This window comes from Caretta caretta, chromosome 9 (genome assembly GCF_965140235.1).
Source record: "Caretta caretta isolate rCarCar2 chromosome 9, rCarCar1.hap1, whole genome shotgun sequence".
NCBI lineage: Eukaryota > Metazoa > Chordata > Testudines > Cheloniidae > Caretta > Caretta caretta.
In genome coordinates, this window is record NC_134214.1 from 95,242,272 (window position 1) to 95,263,960 (window position 21,689).

General features: G+C 40.7%; 2 long non-coding RNA genes across 8 annotated transcripts in view; one reads left to right on the forward strand and one right to left on the reverse strand.

Moving 5' to 3' along the window:
- LOC142073308 (uncharacterized) overlaps positions 1-19,900 on the forward strand; it is a 29,699-nt gene extending 9,799 nt beyond the window's left edge. The window contains exons 4-5 of the long non-coding RNA XR_012670112.1: positions 18,165-18,213; positions 19,804-19,900. This is a non-coding gene — a long non-coding RNA (uncharacterized LOC142073308). The remainder of the gene's footprint in view (positions 1-18,164; positions 18,214-19,803) is intronic.
- Positions 1-21,689, reverse strand: part of LOC125643014 (uncharacterized) — a 678,305-nt gene that overhangs the window by 113,290 nt on the left and 543,326 nt on the right. The window lies entirely within an intron of this gene.

Consider the following 21,689-nt stretch of genomic DNA (forward strand, 5'->3'; position numbering starts at 1 on the left):
AGAGCAGAACTGGGTTGACCACTCTCATGATGCTCACAGTAGCCTAGAAATGTGTGTATGTGAAAAAGTCATAGCTCAGATGTCAATGTGTCTCTACAGACTAGCATATGATCAAGTGACTTAAACTGATGACAGACGGCACTGGAGCAACAAACACTCCTTTATAATTGTTGATGCAAAGATTAGTATATAAAACTTTTAGGGATGGGCAAACTCAATTTGCCCAATGTCAAGCCCACTCAAACACTGACAGTTTGCCACACTGGGCTTTTCTACACTGCAGCTGGCAGCAAGTCTCTCATCCCTGGTAGAAAGATTCACACAAGATAGATTCACACTGGAAAGGCTTGAGCCAGTGTGCTAAAAATAGCAATGTGGATATTCTTGCTCAAGCAGAAGCTCAGACTCTCAAGTCCACCCAACCCCCGAGGCTCCACAGCTCAAGCTTCAACCTCAGCTGGAACATCCATACTGATATATTTAGTGGGCTAGTGGGAGTCTGCCTAGCAGGCTGGAAGGCATGCTTTTAGCTGCAGTGTAGATATACCAACTGTGGTCATGTCTCCACTAGAAGAATAAAATGTGTTGGCTCATATGGCTTTAAACACAATTTAACTACCATGATTTTGGACAATAAAGGCCAGCTCCTCAAAAGGTATTTAGGTGCCTAACTCCCACTGAATCAGGAAGAGCCGGGACTTGAACCAGGGTTTCCCACATTCCAGGTGAGTACCTTAAGAATTCTGAAAGGTTTCAGTTTCATCCCCCTGTGGAATGGGATTTTTAATTTTTTTTTTAAATATCAAAAATTTTAGCAGGGTGGGAAAACCATTTTCCATCCAGCCCATGTATGAAGAAAATGAAGCAGCAAACACATTTCCAAATGAGGTAAGCTGACGTGCCCAAGCCTCCTATCTCCACTGGCCTCCATTTAGCTTTAATGTGGTTCCTAATACGTAGCAAAGGCTTTGCAGCATTTGTTTAGTAAATTACTCTTGGGAGTAAGGGTTGGGAAACAAGCCAAGAAAATGAGTTTGCAAACTGGAGTTAGACAAATCTCCAAATAGTCTGAGATGTTCGCCAAACGTCAAACTTTGTGAGATTCATTCACTTCACTAAATCACGGTCAATAAATCTTTACTTCCTCTGACAGCTGACATCCATTAGTCACCTAGTGACCTAACGAAGTAGTGAAAATGATCAGCCTTTAATAATCCTTGTTGTTCAATACAAAGCAAGTAGTCTCTCTTTCACATAGTGCATGAACTACTTTACCTCGCAGTGCAGAGAAGTGTACCCTAGATACGCATGGCAATGTACAGGTATACAAAGAAGCAAGGTCCCTGATATGTAGTGTACCTCCTTGTGCAGAAGAAGATTGTAACTGGCTTTTACACTAAACATGTATGTTTGCGCCTAAAAAAACTGCCTTCACTTCAGTAGACTATCCGATTCAGATTTCCTCCCACTTTGCATTTACTAAATACAGCTGTTAATTTTAACAAGACTTTAGTCCACCAATGGAAACACCTACAAAGATGGAAAAAAAAGCTAGCTTCCATGAGTGAATTGTGGAAGGTACATCTACTAGCCTAGGCCTGCCCTTATATTGAGTAGCATCTTGTGCTATGAAAGGTCCCATTGATTTAACTGAGGCCACTTGTGGAATGAGAATATCCAATATGAATACAGGTGTTCTAATCTGGCCAGTTGTACAGTAATTTACCCCATGAGTAGCCCCACTGAATGGTTCTGATCCCCCTGAAGGATATCAGAATCTGGCCCATTGTATTTTTCTATTATCTGTTTTTATTCAAGGCTTATAGGGTGTTGTCAGGTTAATATGTAACTTTTGAGTAGGCTAGAGTTTACTTTATCACCCCTCTCCTCTTGCATCAAAACATAATTCCTATAAACAAGGGGTGGGCAAACTTTTTGGCCTGAGGGCCACATCGACATTGTGAAACTGTATGGAGGGTTGGGTAGGGAAGGCTGTGCCTCCCCAAACAGCCTGGCCCCTGCCCACCATCTGCCCCCTCCCACTTCCAGCCTCCTGACTGCCCCCCTCAGAACTCCCGACCCATCCAACCCCCCCGATCCTTGTCCCCTGACTGCCCCCTCCTGGGACCCCTAACCGCCTCCTGAGATCCAACCCCCCCTGCTCCCTGTCCCCTGACCCCTATCCACACCCCCGCCCCCAGACAGGCCCCCCAGGACTCCCATGCCTATCCAACCCACCCCCCCGAACCTCCACCCCATCCAACCTCCCCCTGTCCCGACTGCCACGACCCCCTCCACACCCTCGCCCCTAACCACCCCCTGGGGACCGCCTGCCCCTTATCCAACCCCCCCCCACTCTCTGCCCTTTTACCATGCTGCTCAGAGCAGCAGGAGCTCGCAGCCATGCCGCCTGCGCTACCCAGCAGGAGCAGCGGGCCAGAGCGCTGGTGGCATGACGCACTGAGGCTGCAGGGGCGGGGCAAGCCTCCCCGGCCGGGAGCTCAGGGGCCGGGCAGGATGGGCCTGTGGGCTAGATATGGCCCGCGGGCCGTAGTTTGCCCACCTCTGCTATAAACACACACAGGCAATTCAGTCACTGAACATTTTCAGCCAAGATTGCAGAGTCAACTTCCTCACAGTCCAAAAAAAGAACAGAAGGAAGTAACTTAATTCTTAAGCACCGATTTTATAAAATTGTATACTGATAAAGAAATATAATACTAATAAATTATTTCTACCTCATAATAAAACTATTTCATAATCCACATATATTACCTTCATAGTTATAAATATAAAAAAGGAAAGTTAAATCTAAACAGATCAGTCCCCACAGACACATAGGGAGAAGTAACTCAGAATTCCCAAAGCTTAGGCTGAATTCACCCGAGTCTCAGAATCTTTGTTCCACCAATTCTACACAGTCTGCTGAATGTAAAACACTGCAATAATATCTTCCCTCCTTTTGCTTACTGAAATCTCCAGTCACAAACCAGACAGACTCTTTTGCCTCCTCTGCTGTACTGTGCAATCACTCCAGTGGGGAGAGGGATAGCTCAGTGGTTTGAGCATTGGCCTGCTAAACCCAGGGTTGTGAGTTCAATCCTTGTAGGGGGCCATTTAGGGATCTGGGGCAAAAGTTGGGGATTGGTCCTGCTTTGAGCAGGGGGTTGGACTAGATGACCTCCTGAGGTCCCTTCCAACCCTGATATTCTATGATTCCACTAGCTAGTCAGCTAACTAATTAACCAACCAATCAGTATTACATTTATAAATGAATAACCCTGTGGCAAAATGCTTCAGAGTTAAGGGGAAAACAGCTTGCTTCTTTGCTTCTCCCAACCCATGCCAGTCAATTGCTTTGTAAAGCAACTGACCCAACTACTAGCCCTCAATGGACTAGTCTAGATACAGGGAGCCTATTGAGCATGTCCCAACTACCCACTTCCAGAAATTTCTGGGAATGGAAAACTAATTGTGAGTCTGCCTAACCACAATGACCCAGCCAACTCATTCCTCCCCTGCCCCAGCTTCTCTCGAGATCTCTTAAAAAGAGCTCCCCATCATTTATGCTAATTTTACCTACTTTTTCCCCATTGGCAATGGACACAGATTAGTTAGTTTATACACTTCTGGCGAGTTCCACATTTTGGCCACCAGGCCTGAGCACCACGTTCCATTGCCTGCGTTACAAACATGGCTGGGGAGTGTTTCAAATCCTAAAAATAAACTGCTTTCTTTGGAATTTTAAAACGTCACAGAGAGAGGGTTGTATATTAGTCTTAGAATTAGTAAAAGCTTGTTTCTACCTTTGAGGCCTAAATCAATGAATCAGTCTGATAGTGTCCCCTTTTAAGATTATCTTTAGAGATATGGGGGGTATTTAAATAACAAATCTTACAGATCACTGAGGCAAGGTGCACCCCCCCCCCAATCATATACATATATTTGATGAACCTCAAAGAGCCTTGAAAAGAAATCCAGATTGGGGGCATTATTTGATCAGAGTTAATGGACAAAAGTGTGACTATAAACATACAAAAGGTTTTTATCATAACCAAAGCTTGTTAAGTAGAGGCTATAGTAGATAGAAATAAAATCGGATCATGTGTTCATCTATTCATCATGTATTCCCTACCTGAAAAAAGTCATTGAATCCTACTAGGGAGAGTAGAAAAAGACAGCAAAATATCAGGATTACATGGTGTGCCAGAGGGAAGGAAGAATAGGATATAATTTTCTATTGAAATATTAATCTGGGCATCTCTAGAAAATTCTATCTGCATAAAATTTTACTGTGCTCTGCTGTTGAATCTAGGACTGGAAAACATGGCTGAAAAGTGTAGTGGAGATGTTTGGTAAATGAAAATATATCTTAAAAAGCATGAAAAGTACGAAATGGTGTAGGTCAGCATAACTCCACTGAAGTCAATTGAACCATGCTGATTTACGGCAGCTGGAGATATAGCCCCAGATGTCCTGTATCTGATTAGGATCATGTTTTGATTTCTAGCCTTTATTTTTAAAATCACACCAGGACAGGTGCAAGTATTATACAGCTCTAACCTGAAGGCTGCTTTACCATGAAGACATCAAGATTGCCCATCTTCATTCAGAGATTCTTCAAATTAGTCACCAAAAGGGCCTCTCAAGGCTTTCACCTCAGCGTCCAAAGCACTGAATCACCCGAAACAGTCTGTTGCTGATCAGATTAGACACAAATTAATTTCTAACAAAATTGCCTGATGACATATCACAAGTTATCACATGTGACACAGCGTGATGCCTCTATTATGTACAATGACATTACTAGGTGATGTGTTGTGTTCAGAGAGCACCAGACATTTAATTTCCCGTCACCTCAAAAATAATTTAAAAACCTCTTTCCAAAGTTGAAATTACACTGTATTCTAAATAAAGAGTCTTCTTGGGGGGCGGGGAGGGGGAGGAGATGCTGTTGGCCTCCTAAAAAGGAGATATCAGAGTATTATTTTATTTACTTAGATTTATAGCTACACAAGTGACATGTGTCTCACACTCTCGGTACCCCTTACAATTAAAAATGCAGTCAGTCTAAACAGAAGGGAACCAGATGTGATACCACAACCAAAATCCAAAGATATATCTCTGTCCTTCCTAAGCATCATCCCTCAAGCTGTATTTGAAATTGTTGTATTATGTCTTGATAATAACTTACCAAAGGAATTTAGCCTTTTTTAAAAATTGACTCTTTTGCAAACAGAACTTGATTTCCATGATGTGCAACTATTTACAAACAGTTTGTGTAAACTAATGTCAACCTATTAGGTGTTTCCAAACTGCTCACTTTGACTGTGTGCCGTTCGGTATTAATGGTTTATTATTACTGATCTAAGCCACATTTTCCCCCTGTTCCCTGAACAGATGACTGACATGTTCTAAACAACAGAACAAAGAACAAACAGAGAATAAGGAATATTCTTGTTTGTGCATGAATATCTTTGTTCAAACCTAAATTCACATGTTCATATGAAATACCGACATGCCCCAAACAAATAACCAGTTGCCCAGACATTCTCAAATAGCAAACAAGAGGTTTAAACAGGGACAAACCCAACAGCTTTTGGGGATCCAAACTAACATTTTCTACCACTGTTTTCTGGTATTTATCTGGCTACAATAAAAAATAATACATATTTCTTTAAAGTGCTGTATTGTTATTACTGGGTATCTAAATCTCTTCTTCCAGTAATATCTAGGGATATAACCAGATAGCTAGCAAAACACTCACAGTAGTTATTTTCTATATGACATTCTTTTTTAATGTATACCTATCACAGAATACATGTGCTTAAGCAATTCTCTGTATGTTCTGAAAATCTACCACTCCAAATAACATTTTTGCCTTCGAGGCAGAGAATCGATGCAATTTTTTTATATTGTAAAAAGCTCTTCCCCGCAAATAGATTCACAAGAACATACTTCTATTGCCATTTCCTTCATTCTTAGCCAAGGATTAGTCAAAACTAGCATTTTATATGGAATATACCATAGTTGTAATCTGTTGGGCAATACAGATGGCAAAAACGCTGCTACGTAAGGTTCACAATGTATTAACTGTACCAGTGTTTCATTTTTCACCAGTTTGTTTTGTGAAAGACCACGATATAGTATCTTCATCCTATAACATTTTAACAGGCAGTAGATATTAAATGGGATTTTCACAAGTTATGGGGCAGATTTACAGAGGTCTTTAGGCATGTAAAGAGAGGTACAAAAGTGTGCAAGGAGGTTAGGCACCTAACTCATAACTTTCCTAAATACCGTCATAACTCTAGCCCTACATGATATAGGAGCACATCACCCATTGAGTTTCATGTATTCCAGAGTAGAAATGGTAGAAATTTTAGCAAAGGGAACTGTTTTCCTCTTAGAAAATGCTGATTTGACAGAACTGAAATATTTCATGGGAAAGTATTGATTTTATAAAAGCATTCTGGGAAATTTTCAAAGCATTTCACTAAGGTCAAAACATTTTGTTTTGCCTTTATCATTCTGCCTTTTGTTACATTATAGTTTACAATACAAGAGACAATATAGTTTTCCCTTATTAAAACAAAATATCTTTTCCATGTAAAATTCTGAGGTTTCCACTTTGCATCCTAATACTAGGCCAAAACTAAATTTCAAACATTCTGAATTTCAGCAAGCTCTACTCCTAGGCCACCTAAGAAAATTTGAAAATCCCACCTTTTATGACTAAACTGATTTGAGAATATTTCAAAAGCGAATGACTTCCGTTCATTCATTTAGGCCCCAAAACACTTAAGCATGCACTGAATTTTAAGCACATGCTCAACTCCCATTGAAGTCAATGAGCTTTTCTGTGGAGCTAGTAAATGTGGCTGATGCAGCTGGTATTTGTACAAGAAGTCTTCCTTGGAGCTATATATTTCACAGTCACACATTCATGTTTTAGATGAGTTAATGCCACTGCAGCAAGGCAAACAAAGACATCTATTTTGTTGTTATAAATTGATTATCTGGTGGAATTTTGATAAATCATCCCCTTCTCTCAATATCATGGAATTACTGAATATGTTTAAGCTTCTAAACGGTGCACTGAAACGTCTCCTATATGTTAATGCTGATGTGTAGTTTGTACCAGCTTTGACCAAAGAATAATTATTTGCTCTTTTTCATCTTTTACAAGCTGTCTAAATATAATACTTTGTCAATGCAAACCATTTAAATTTAAGGTTATGGCAGTATGCCTGGTTGCCTTTGCCCAAATTACTGAAAATATCTTAAGAATTTAATTTATTAATTTAACATAGCTCATAATTCATAGCTAATCAAGTTCATGGCAATAAATTAAGTGCCGTTTTTAAACAAAGGCATGGCTGAATATGTGTCTATTAAGCACTGTCTTAGCTTGAGAAGATGTAAAGGAGTTCCTGAGCTAACAAGTTAGCACTTTCAATTGCCATTATTTCCCATTAAAGTTTAATTTTCCAGTGAAGTTCATTAATCCAAGCTGAAAACTGCCATGTCAGAAGAAAGCTAGACAAGCCACCATACAGGACAGGTCATTGAAAAATCATGATGGGTGAAGGGTAGGATTTTTAAAAGCAATGAAGCACCTTAGGAGCACAACTCTCTGTGACCCAAGGACCACTTGATGCCAACCGGCAGAGGGTACAGGGAGGCATAAGGGTTACAAGGCATAAGGGTTACATACCCTGGGTATGTTATATACATTCTAGTTCACAAAAGTGGGTCATGTAGGATTTCTACTGAAAGCCTGTGTCACATTTGTCATCACAATCTTTGTGAAATGCAAGTATGGATAATATGTAAGGAGATAGTATGTTCCTAAGGCCTTACAGTTAAAGGTAAATCACCCAGCGGTAGCTCACCTTGAGGAAGAACTTCTCCAGAGAGGTGGAATACATTTCCCTAGATGACCATTGCATATTCTGCATCTGACACTAGAAGTCTATTAAAATACTGAGTCAAACGCTAATGAAATCTTGGGGATGGAGCAAGGGCAGGGAGAAACAGGAAGAGGTGAAATGGGGGTGGAGAGACCCCGTTTTAGAGGTAAAGAACAAAAGGAATGGTCTGGTACATCTTGGGGGAAAGAAGGATGCCCTGGCACCCTTCGTCAGGGGGAGGCAATTGGGCTTCGGCTCATGAGAGAAGGGTCTCGGCCATCCTGGTTGAAAAAAGCTCTGAGAAGGGCTTTAGGGGAAGCATTACCTTATTAGACAAGAGGACACCTTGTGCAGTGTTTTTAGGCTCGAGAATGCAGGTTATGATTTTCTTTTATAGGTTAGTTTCCATTAATCCTACTTGCTGTGTGTTATTTGAATGTCTGTTTGTTAAAAAAACCTCCTTGTTTTCACTATAAACATAGGCACATGCTGTGTGTTAAGCAGACCTGAGGTCTACAGTGTAAACAGCAAGCTGCAGGGGACAGTTTCTTTGGGAACAGCCGCAGATCTGAGAATATCGTTCTTTGTGTCTCTGAATTGTTCCCCCTACATTCTTTAATAAAGAGAATCTGGAGACTTAAGGGGGTGGGGAATGTTGGACAAATTGTTTGTGTAGTATTATAAATTGCTCTGCCGTAAATATATAACAGTTTAGATATTCCTATTACTTTACTGGGGGGAAAATTGTGTTGTTTCTCATTAAATAACTAAGTTCTGGTAATGCTTATGGGAAGGGGATCAACTGAGACGTTCATTAAGATAAAACTACCCATAATGGCCACCCCTGCAATGCAATTAAGATTTTTCTGAGATTAGGGCATAAACCAATACAATAATCCTCATCGGGAAAGCCGCTAGGAGATCCATCCTGCACAGTGCGGAGTAGTTAGGCTCTATACACATGCTTAACTTTAAGCATGAATAGTCGCACTGAGTTCAATTAGACCAACCTCACACTTAAAATTAAGGATATGTGTAAGTGTTTTGCAGGATAGAGGCTAGTGTGCTTAAAACCTTGCAGGAAGGAGGTCAAAATGATGTTCACATAAGAATGTCCTCTCCGTCTAGGTTTTCATCCTGATATTCAAGTGCCTAAAACACAATGGGCCATTACTTAACAGTATCAATTACGAGCTGAAATATTCCTTTGCTGCAATTATATAAGAAACAAAAAAAGAGAATTTAAACTAGTAAAACTTTATTTTTGAGTCATGGGAAAGATTACTTGCCTGGATGCACAGAAAGATACGTGAACCTTTAACTAAGCTACTACCTGGTTTGAACATGGAAACAAGTGTCATATGAACTTTTTTAGCATGTGCAAATCTCTTACTGACATGGGAGATGGCTGAACAGGCAGATGGCTCTAGGAGCCGAGTTTTGCAGTTTCATTGGAAGAGTTCAGGCCAAAGATCATATGGAGTAAATCACATAGATATCCCCTCAGTCAATGCTGGTCAAGAGCTTGACTGCGTATTGTGGATCATGAGTCTATATATATAGACACAGGAGGGGAGATGTAGAACCTGGGAGAGTTTAGCTGAGCTCTGTAATTCCACTCTAAAAAAAAAAAGTTTAGTTTTTATTTTATTTGCTAAAGATAAGAAGTAATGAACTTACGTTTGTAAAGTAATTTGAGATCCTTGAATAAAAGTAACTGCATAAAAGTGCACAGGAAGAGATTATGCATAAAGCCTCCATCAGAAGCAGGCCCCAGGACAGCATCTAATCATACACAACATTAAGTCAAAGGGCGCACACTAGAGAGAAGACCAGCATTCCCTCAAAAAAAAAAAAGTGTACAGTATGTAAATAGAGAAAATATTGAAGCCAATGCATTGAAGCCAAAGTTGCATCCATTTACACTAGCGGAGAATGGATATACTTGTACAGCAGTGAGTGACACCTAATAAAGCTCAGTGCTACTCACTCTAGGCACTGGTGCTTTTAATGATCGTTTTTTACTATTAATAAAAGTGTCAGCAGGAACACCAGTGGTGGCCTCTCACCCACCCCATCCAAAGTACAGTGTGCTCCTCGAAGAAGCCACCTCATTTTCAAGTGGCTAAAGCTGAACTTGTAGCTTTCTATTTCACCATAGCTTACCACCCAACCAGGAAAATTCTATTCCTCACCCCCCTCCAAAGTGTTAGTGAGATGCTGCAGCCAAGTCAACCAGAATCAGGAACAATAAATAAATAAATACAGACAATTCCCAACCCACAGTGAAACAACATGAATCAAAATGATAAGCAAAACAATTAGATAATGTCCTGCTAACCCAAACTCCCCAGTCTCGTCCTGTTCCAGGTATATGGTCCTGTTGCCACAGAAGTCAATGTTAAAACTCTCATTGACCCCACTGGTGTGGGATCAGGCCCTAAATGCATGCCAAGAGCCACAGGAATAGGAGTGAGAATTGAATGAGTGTTTTGTCATTCAAAAATATCAGGTGGATTAGCCGCTTTCACGGTCTACCCAGGCTTATAATAAAACCCAGATGCAAACAAAGCTCTGGTCTACACTGCATACTTACTTTGGTATAACCATGTTGCTCCGGGGTGTGAAAAATCCACAGCCCTGAGCTACGTAGACATACCAACCTTAACCACCCATGTAGACAGCACTATATCAATAAAAAAGCTTCTCCCATCAACATAGCTACCACCACTCTCAGAGGTGGCATTATTAAGCCCACAGGTGAGCTCTCTTCCATCGGCTCAGAGCACCTGCCCCAGACATGCTATAGCAGCACCAGTGTAAATTTGTCATGTAGACCTGCCCAAAATAATCAACTGGATTAGAGTCATGCTCTGGAACGTATTGTAATTCATTCGTCACTGATTTGGAGTCACTACATTACAGCTGTAGGGCTGGAGTCTCCTCTCACTTATGCCAGCAAAAGCCAGGAGTAATTCCACTGAAGAACTGGAAAAATGATAATGTGTAAAATTGGTGCAGATGAATCGGCTACTGTTAGCTCAGATGCTTCCCACTTCTGCTGTTCTTCAATTCAAAGGAATTTAGCCAAACTGCACAAGCAAAAATTGTTCTTTATTTGTACCTTTGACTCAGGTGAACAGACATTTTATTAACCTTATTCTCAACCCCGTAACAGTAGATCACACTTGATCTCAAGACTCTGCAGCATGTGTGTCAAGTCCTTCTGTGGCATGACTCTATTCAGGATTCTTCTACATACCCAGGGAAATTGCTGTCAGTGCTTTGAGATTTTTTTTTTGTAAATACGGCAACTTAAAAAAACCCAAACAAATGTTTTCTGAAGCAGGGTTTCCGTCCAAGCTGTGCCACCAAACAGCAATTAAACAAAACCAGGCTCATCATAAGCCTAATACTAATTCACCTATTGATCTACAGTCACGGACTCGAAGCTCTGTGCAACCAAGTAACTGAGCCATGAACCGGGAGAAAAGCTTATAGAATTCTTTGCTTGGGATGGATGAGAATGCATTAGCCAGTAGTAGCACTGAAGCTGACAAAGCAGGAATCATTAACACAACGAAGGAATGGTTGAGCGGATTCTCATTTGCAGTCTAAAGTAACTTGAAGTCCATTTTACAATGACAGCATTACTTAAAGCAGCAGTAGTGTAAATGAGAATCAGGCCTGGTATATTTTAATCCTGATTTTGTAAGGTTTATCCTGATCATACATGCCAATTTTTAAAGTGATTTAAAAATGTACCAACTCGACAGTCTGGTTTTCAAAGTTGTCTTAACTTTTCACATTACTTCTCCTGCTATTAGTGTTTCTCTTCCATCTGTTGCCCACATATTATCCTTTCTATGCACTTGCTAGTGAAGCCTGACACAGATCACCCAAGGGACTGACAAAGATCACTTCTATTCAGCAATTGATTTCCCATTCTAATATAGGTGGAGCAGAGCTGTACTCAGTACAGTTGATACTACTATGGTGTGATATCTTAAGGCAGGAGGCTACCCAACTAGAGTATCAGATTTTAAAAGAAGGCTAGGAAGTGAGGAATAGAGATCACTGCTCCTGATGGGAAAAGAATAATACACATCTGTTAAGGAAAAGTTAGCACATGTGACTCCATTTTGGTTTGGGGCCCACCATTGTTTAAATGCCAGCACATCATACACCAGGAGGAGTAATCCTTAGATATTGAATCCCTGTGAAAATCCTCCTTCTTGTCTCCAGCCTGCCTTGACTCCCAGTATCTGGTTTTTGTCAGTCTCTAACTCCCTGTCTCTTGGCCTTGATGTGAGGCCTCCCATCCTGATAATAAAAGTTACTGATGCATGGCTTTAGGACCATGCTGTGTAATTAACATACTGGTATAGCACGAGGAATGCACCAAGCAGGGATAGGTGGTAGATAAGACAAAAGTTTGTTTATTGGCTAAGGTTTCCGATGCACGAGGGCAACATGCTTTGCTAAAAGGTATATAACCTTTGTATAATCTGCATTCAGGGTCCCCTCCTGGCTTGCAGGGGGGCACCACGCTTGAGCGTAATAAACTTAGTGTCTTTTGGGAACTCTGCAGTTGTGGACTTTATTTCTGTGCCTCAGCCTAGATTCGAACTGTGCGTGACCTATCAGGTGTAATTCGTAGCATTAGTGTGTGTGTCCTACAAGATGTAATTCGTAGCACTTGTGTGCGTGTCCTACCAGGTATAATTCGCAGCAGTTATGTGCGTGTCCTACCAGGTGTAATTCGTAGCACTTGTGTGCGTGTCCTACCAGGTGTAATTCGCAGCGGTTGTATGCGTGTCCTACCAGGTGTAATTCGTAGCACTTGTGTGCGTGTCCTATCAGATGTAATTCGTAACACATCCTATCATTTTGTTAGATCATTCCCCCTCCTCTCACCAGCCTGCTTGTGTATTCTTTCACTTGTTATGTCTTGTCTTTTAGAGTATAGGCTCTTGGAACTAGGAAATGTCATACACCATAAGTTTGTTCAACGGCTAGCACCATGAAGACCCAGTTTAGTTGGCCTCCAGCCAAAATTAGGAGGGAAGAATTCCCATTCCAAATAGGGACATAGTCAAAATCTCAAAACTTTGTGTGAATCAAGAATCTGGGGGGGGGGAACCCCAAAGATTAAGATCAATCAAAATGTTGTCTCAATAACTTGATTTTTTTTTATTTCAACCATTAACTTTTTAGTCTAAATTTTCAAAACAAGAAGTTTCAACTCATACAAATTAAAACAACAACAAAAAAGATTTCTAGATAAAAAATGGCCAAATGGGACATTGACAATTTCTATTCTCCCCATATTTTTCTTGAGTCCGGGTTGTCTCAAGACTGACACAGAAACCATTCACAAAACAAAGTCAGCATTTTTTTTGTGAAAAAACAGTTTGTCAGAAAATTCCTGACCAACTCTACCAGCTTCTATCGCAACAAATATGAAACAACATATTAAATATCAGGGCAAAAATAAATGTGCTGTATAAGGAGAGAGAGACACTTGGGCAGGGATCATGTAGAATTTGGAGCTTTTTATAAGTTGCTTCACCCTTCATTTGTTTGGGATATTTAATACTCAACAACATCTCCTTTACTAGTTGAATTAAATAATTAATATTTTTTCAATGACGTTTAAGTGTGTTAATTGATATCCAATTTATTGTTTTGATAATGCCAATGAAATATTTAAACATTTCTTACAATTTTAATGAATTAAAAGAATATAATTATTCATTTATGGCTTCTGTAATTTTCAGTTAATTAGATGACAACTAGATTTCTCTTTTGGATAATAATTATATTTCAGATTGTTCCCTCTTGACAATAATTCCTTACATTTCAGCCTGTATAAGGTTTAGACCCTTTTGCATTCCATCCATATGGAACTTTCTCCTTGTTCCTCCACGGATATTAGCTGATACTGAATTAAGTAAGAATGAGTTTTTCAAAAGTGCTTAGCATTGGCCTAATTCAGCTCTTACTGAAATCAACTGTAAAACTATTGACTTCAATGGGACAGAGCTAGAAAGACCTCACCCTCTCCACAAAAATCAGCTATTAGGTGCAGGCAATGGTTAAATTCTCAGAGATTATTTCCTGGAGTCCCGACCCCACTGGGGTCTCAGGGCTTTCAGCCCCACAGGAGGACCTGGGGCTCCACAGATTTCAAAATATTTACGGGAGCTCTGCTCCAAATGGCTCCAGCTGAATATAAGCCCTGAGGGAAGGGATAGCTCAGTGGTTTGAGCATTGGCCTACTAAACCCAGGGCTGTGAGTTCAATCCATGAGGGGGCCACTTAGGGATCTGGGCCAAAAATTGGGGATTGGTCCTGCTTTGAGCAGAGGGTTGAACTAGATGACCACTCTGATATTCTGTGTCTCCATTCAGTAACCAAAATGGGTCAGAAACAGACCTTGTGAAAACTGGTACAGTTTCATTGACTTCAAAGCAGCAATACTGATTTACAGCAGCTCAGGATCTGGCCCATAATTTTAAGTTTATTCTTTTCCTGGTGAAGTGAATCTTACTCTTCATTTATAGGCAATGGGCCCAATCCTGCTCTCACTCACATCAAAGCAATTCAAGGACATCAGTGGAGTCACTCCTTGCCTACACTGGTGTGAGTGAGATGAGGGTCAGGCCCAACCAGTTATTTTTTATGTCAGCCTTTCTGGGCCTGAACACGCTGAATGGCAACACTCACAGTGACCTCAGTGGGAGAACAATCAGGTGCACAGAACAGTCTCAGGAATGCTGTGACCAGCTGCTTTGCTGCCCAACAGAATCAGAACTCCACCCCTTCCACTCTCCCTCCTTATTAAAGTCAGGAGTAACTCAGTCATAACATTACCACATTAATATCCATCAGACCTTTAAGTTCAGAGCTGGGCAAACAGTAGAAGTCTAGAGAGATTTTGATGCCACTCCAGGACACAATAACTAGGAAGCAGAATGGAATTAGGGTTGCCAAGACAGACAACCTGTGTCCAGCATAAAGCTGATGAGTGACCATGTCCCCAGTGCAAGAAAGAGCAAGTTAGATGAGTCTTTTCATGAAAAAAATTAAATACATTTAACCACCATGTATTAATAATTATGTACCAGCGACAGAAAGAGTAAAACAGAATTCAGATTATTGAAGAAGTACTTTGGACAAATACTTACAGTTAAACTGATAGACCCTTCACACCAGGCTGTGGCCTCTTGGTCTAGAATATAGATTTTTAGTAATAACTTCAGGTACATTTCAACTTCTCCTTGCGTACATTTATGTAGCTTATCTCTAATGTCACAGGTTCATTTCTATATCCTTCCACACCTCAACTAGAAACTGAAGGACAAGGGTCTGCCTTTTTCATACACCTCAATTTACTAGAAAAAGAATACATTTTTAGGGCACTATAAAGAGATGAACGAAAATGATCCAGAGACCATAACATCTGGAGGAGTCTATAAAATGCTAATGCAATCTTATGTGAGCACAGTATATTGATAAAATTACACAACCAACTTTCAACCACATTATGAACTGGTGTAAATTGGCATAGTTCTATTGGAGACAATTGGGCTATACCCATTATATCAGCCAAATATAATTTGCTCTCATTTTGAAAAGTAGTAATTCCTAACAGGATTAGCCGGAGAAATGAAATCACTCATGACTTCTGGGTGAAATATTTTCAAGGATAATATTAAAAACATGATGTCCTAGTTTTCTGCAGGTAATGTAGGTAGGCTATAAATGAAATAGACAGAAGTAGTATTTCATACCACTGCATCTCTAATAAGAACCATTTTTTGAAGTTCTACATGACGCATAAAATACCTACTTAGGACCTGACGCAAAAGTCACAGAAGTCAACAGAAAGACTCTCATTGACTCCACTGGGATTTGGATTAGGCCCAGAGGCCCAAATGTTCCCCTTCATTTCCATGAGCAGAATGGATCAAAAACCATGCTTCTGGAAGGATGTGTACCCTCCTCTTGGTCAGAGTGTTGCACGGGATCTTTGTCTCTGGCACCGCCTACTGGGCTCTCCCTTGGCCCTGCAATGGCCTTTCCTAGCTTCTATCTTTCTCCTGACTGACCCTCCAGCCAAGTCACTTGAAAGTCTAAACCCCTTCCAGCGTAAAACACAAACAAGTCCAAATGACAGTCCGAACAAGTCTTGAAACCAACACCCCTTTCAGGATCCTCTGTAGTTCCTTTGTTGGCCCTCCCTCACAGCTACCCCTGTAGAAGCCTAACTTGCACCTGTAGCATTCTTCCTTCACATTTCCTGTCTGTTAAAACCTATCACAGGGCTTCTCTCTGCCAGACAGATCTGTCTCCTCTGGAGTCTGTCACCAATTGAGCTCTCAGTCTACTTAGAAAGCCTAGCTCCATGCCCTCCGTACAGGAGGCAATTAATTAATCATCCCTCCCCCGTAGAGCATGACTAATTAGACTTGTTTCCCTTGCCTTGCTGGTGTGACGGTTAAGCCCCATCTCAGTTGGTTATGGGGGCCAAGAAGCAGGGATTGCCAGCTCTGTAGCTTGGTTTCTTCTTCTGCCTGATCCCATGCATATCACTCCTCAAAGTGGGGAGAAGTGGGTTAAAACCACTATACACTATACACATATGTGCTATACACATTCTAGTAAGCTGGGTGGAACTGGAGATGCCAGGTTTCAGGAGGTACCTGCTTTGAGGGACACTAGGAGTTTAGGAGTGCAAACGCGGGGTTGGGGGGGAGGGAAGCTGCCAGAAAAACGCAACTCTCACAGCTTGTAACACTGGCCTCTAAGAATTCTCAACAAATCTATGTATTCTAGAACTCTGCCTACTGCATCACTTATTGCACTCTCCCTTTGTAATCTTGCTGGAATGCAAGGGGTAGATTAGTAGTCTTTGCTGCTGAATGGAACACGCACTCCAGGAGGGAAGGCAGACACTAGCAAGTGATAGTAGCATGGTTCCAGCCCATGCTATCAGAGATTATGTAGGCCAAGCTTCTGGTGGATCCTCATAAATCAGTAGATCCAAGGCCCACCGTATTGGTTCTGTGTGATGGAAGGAAAAAAAAAAAGTTCCACTGACCACAATGGATTGCTGTATCAGAAACTGCTCTGGGTCAAAGCTTATAGTATTGTCCATTCCCCTACATGGGAAAAATTCAAGCAAGGAAAGCTTTGGACCAAGGTTTTCTAACAGTGACTCGTGTTTCTGAGTGCCCAATCTGACACCTACCTAAAAAGGGCCTGATTTTCAGAACATACTGACCACCCACTCCCTGAAAAACCAGAGCTCTAGAAGGTGAATCACAAGGAGACACCCTGACTTACCAGTCACTTCACAAAAGAGTGTTGGTCTTTATTTACCACATATATAAAACCAAAATCCAGTATTATTGCTAAGTTATTAGATGGACAAATAAAAACTGTCCTCCAACATATGCATAAATTCAGCCGAATAGAGAACCAAATAGTAACATTATGATTAAAGGGAAAGAATGCTACTTCCAAGAGAATATAATACACACATTTACAAGTATTTTCCATTGTGTTTTAAGGTGTCCCCAACGATCAAGGTCGTAGTGAGAAAAATATGGAGAAAACATACTCTGCCATGTTATTCAAGTTAATCTGAAAGCCTTTTACTAAGAAAAAACCCTGGCAAAACATTTACAACACCAGGGTACACATTATAATGTCTTTAAGACAATACCAGTGATCTAGAAACTAAGCTCTACCCAGGACAATGAGCTATACCATGTTGCCATTTGACCACAACTATTAGTTTTCTAACTATTTTGCTAGTGAATCATTTGTAAGGTTTTTTTCCACTGTCTAATTAATTGTCAGGTCTTATTACATAAGTCGTTGTACGCCACCCTCATCGTTTCACACCAAGTGAAAATTCACTGTACAAGGTGATTAGCAGAGTTGCAAGAATCATAACTGTGTGCTTCAAGGCAATCAAGATCTATTGAGCCATACTTTGCTATAAATCCAAACACCAAAACAGTGCTATTTCATCCTAATAATGAAAAGATGGATTTATGTACATTTAAGTTAGCCAAACAGATCGTTTCAAGTGGACGTTGCCTTTTCTTCATTATACAGCATCATAATTAAGATATGCACTAAATTAAAAGTTCATTAGCAATACTGATTATATATTTATATTCATCAAAAGGAAATCTGGAACACCAAGATGCTAATCCGTCTTTTTTTATTTCTTAGTGTGAATCTCTATGACCGCATAAATTTCCATAGAAGTTAATGGGACTACGTGAGTATACACCACTTGAGCATATGACCCTATGTGGTTAGGTACTGCATGGGCACTAGTCGCTTGCTGCTAGCCCTGGATTTTACAACACACACACACACAAGCAGAAAAGCAACTGCTTAAATTGAAAGGCTCCATATTTTCCACTATGAATCCCCTGAGCCATCCAGTATTCTGTCCTAACAATACATTATTTAGGCCTGCAACCACTTATGGACATGCCTAACCTGAAGCACATGAGTAATTGCATGGATTTTAATGGTGTGTAATAAAACTGCTGCTTACTGAGAACTGCTTTCTAGCCAGGGGTGTCTCTATAGGCCCCACACTTCTCTTTTCCTCTCTTCGGGGCTCTTTAAGAACTCAGAGAGACTCCCTCTGGTTAACAATTCCCCCTACTTGGAGCTAGTTTAATACTAAAACCCGTTTACAACAACCCAGAGTCCCAACCAAAAGTCCATTCTAACAACACAAAGAAAAAGGACCTATATTTAGCTCTCATGTTCTCTTTCACCCCCCAGAGCTCTTCCTCCATCCAGATTGATTTCCCAGCCAGTCTTCCCTGCTCCCCCACACTGGAGTTCTGACATTCACTCCAAACCTCCTCAGGGTTTCCCACCGCCCTAGAAAACTTTTGCTTACTGGGCTCTATAGCATTGGTATTTCTGCAGGAGCTATCAACTCAGCTCCCCCAGTTTCTTTCTTTTGTGGCAGCCACCTTCTGCTTTTTATGGGAAATTGCCTGATTCCCCTCAGATGGGGCTCATTCCATAATCAGGGCTGGCTTAGCCCCAGCTCATGGGGCAAGCCATTCTCTTATAGGGTTTCTATATTGAAAGCTAAGCACATGCTTACATACATTGCACCAAACCTTTAAGACGACATTTTCCTAACAACATAATGTTGAAAAAGGCTGTAGAGCAAAAGTACCATAAAGAAATGACCAACCTTTGTCCAAATTCTGCTTATCTATAGACTCATTAATAGTCTTGTTGACTACTGGTGGGTGTATGGTAAGCAGGATTTGATCTCTCTATATGTCCATGTGAGACCTAGATATAATAAAATGAGTTTCCACCAAAGAAGGAGAAACCCACGTAACAAAAAGGAAAGACAAATTTTAAACAGGGACCCTGCTTTCAAATGGTTACCTAGAGGTAAATCATTCATACCACTTGCCTGTGATTGCTTAAACACTGACATATTATGGCCCCAATCCAACGAAATACTTAAGCACGTGCTAAATAGTAAGCCAGTGAGTAGTCCCATTGAAGTCACAAGCACATCAAATCAACTTGAAATCAACAGCGCTTGTGATTTCAGTGGTACCACTCAACTGATTAAAATTAAGCAGATGGTTCAGTGCTTTGGATCAGAGCTCATGATACTAAGGCAAAAATCATACACAATTATGGCAATTTAAGTGATTTAGCTACTTTAAAATATCTATGATTTACTCATTATAATAAAAAAAGACTTTAACACTTATTTGGCTGAATAGCCAGTAAAAGGCTCTTCTGTCTTCATATTTCAATTGTGTTAAAAATATATTCCACCTTATATTTTCTGGTTTTTTTTTTCCTTTTCCAGGCCAGGATTTTCAAGCGCTCCATTACTGCTGAAGCAGAGAGGACAAAACCTGACCCATTTTGTAGATACTCTGAAAACAGGAAATTTGATTTCCTGACTATATGGTGTGTTTGAAAAATGAATAAAGTCAAACCATTTTTCTTTCACCACTTATCTGCCAATCTTTACCAATTTATTACCTTGCACACTGCAGGTACATCTGTGGCCTAAAATGGTCGAAATCCAAAGCACTAGATATCTAGCAGTTAAGTGCAGTTGTACAGTACTTGCAATTTAACAATATATTACACAGTAGAATGGGTTCTTTAACACATGGACAGCACTTATCCTGGTTACTGAAATACCACTGGGCATATGAAGCTAAAAAAAAGCTTGAATGCCGAGTCCAGAAATTGAAATGGCTACATTTGATGTATTTTGGGTGTTTAAAGCTTTATAAAGGGAACTGTGAGGCAAGTTAGCAGTGCAAAGTCCAAGTGCTGCTGTAAGTTTCCTCTCATGCAAAAGGTTTAAGAGTTAATTCTAGACCTCAGGAGCTGGGATGGTCATCATATGTAATGTAGGGGAATCACGGGCCCAAGCCCATACCTGGCACACCCTCCATCCAGACACTGCCTGCTAGAAATGTCCAGTAGCTCCTCTGTTTTGTGTGAGCTGAGCTCATCTCATAGAGGTTTTCTCATTGACTTCAATGGAAGCAAGACTGAGCCATTACCAAGTAGTCAGTATCTCCAAGGTACTGATTACCCTGCATTCCCATTGGTTTCAGTGGACGCTGAGGAAGCCTAGGAGTGTTCACCAGCTTTCAGGATCCAGCTCTTAATAGATTTTAATTCCAAAGAATATATTTATATTGATTTCTCAGGTAAGCCATTGTCTACTGCAGCTGTGGGTTGGCGAGTCCATAGCGTACCTGCACCCCAAAAACGTCCCAGGTTCCTGGTAACAACTAATCAGGATCCACAGGTTTGAGGGTCCAGTTGCATATTGTTCCTTGTGCCTCTGTTTCACATTTGGCACCACCCTTTCCTTGAACTACACCTGGCCAGTCCCAGGGGCTGAGGTTTTATGTTTTTATCATTTTATTTGTTCCCTTCTTTCCTGGGAGGGGAACCTATGAGCCAGAAATGTTGTCTGCAATCCACAAACTCCTCATTGCTGAAAACCCTAAAACGTCGGAGTCTATGAATTGATGTTCCTTCATTCCCGGCTGCAGGCATAACTGTTAATGAAGTTGCCAGGTCTGTTGAGATTCTAAAGATTTATTTGTTATACTGAACATAATATCAAGACAGAGAGTTATTGGTTACTTTTCTTGGACAGTTTTATTCATGAAGCAGAATACTGGAACTTGTGGAAGCTTAGCTCATTCAATATATGGCTTCTGAAACTTTGTTAAGAGCTTAATGCAAACTTTGTTTAAAAGGGAACAATTGAATGCAATTATTATTGTAATGAAATTGCCTCTCAAGCTAAATGAATTACTCTGCCATATAATTGCACAGTGAAAAATAAAGGGATTGCTTGCTTGTGGTTGACCACTCCTCAGCCCAGACAGCTGAATTCAATGTTAGAAAAGCTAGTGGTGTTCTTCATTTACATCTGTTTGTTTTCAAACACACTGAACCAGCTTCAGGACTCAACTTCAGATTAGGAGATGGCTTCACATTTGAGGCAGCAGCAAGCTCCCCAGCTCTGGAGAGTAAATGGGAATTAAATGTCAGCAACTATCATTACTTATTCGTGCTAAGAGGCTCTGACAAATATAGAAGCCCCATTGTGCTGAGTGCTGAATGGACACCTAGTAAGAGACAACCCCTGTCCTGAAGAGTTTACTATCTAACTAGACATGACAAAGGGAGGATTTTTAGTCCCGCTTTACAGAT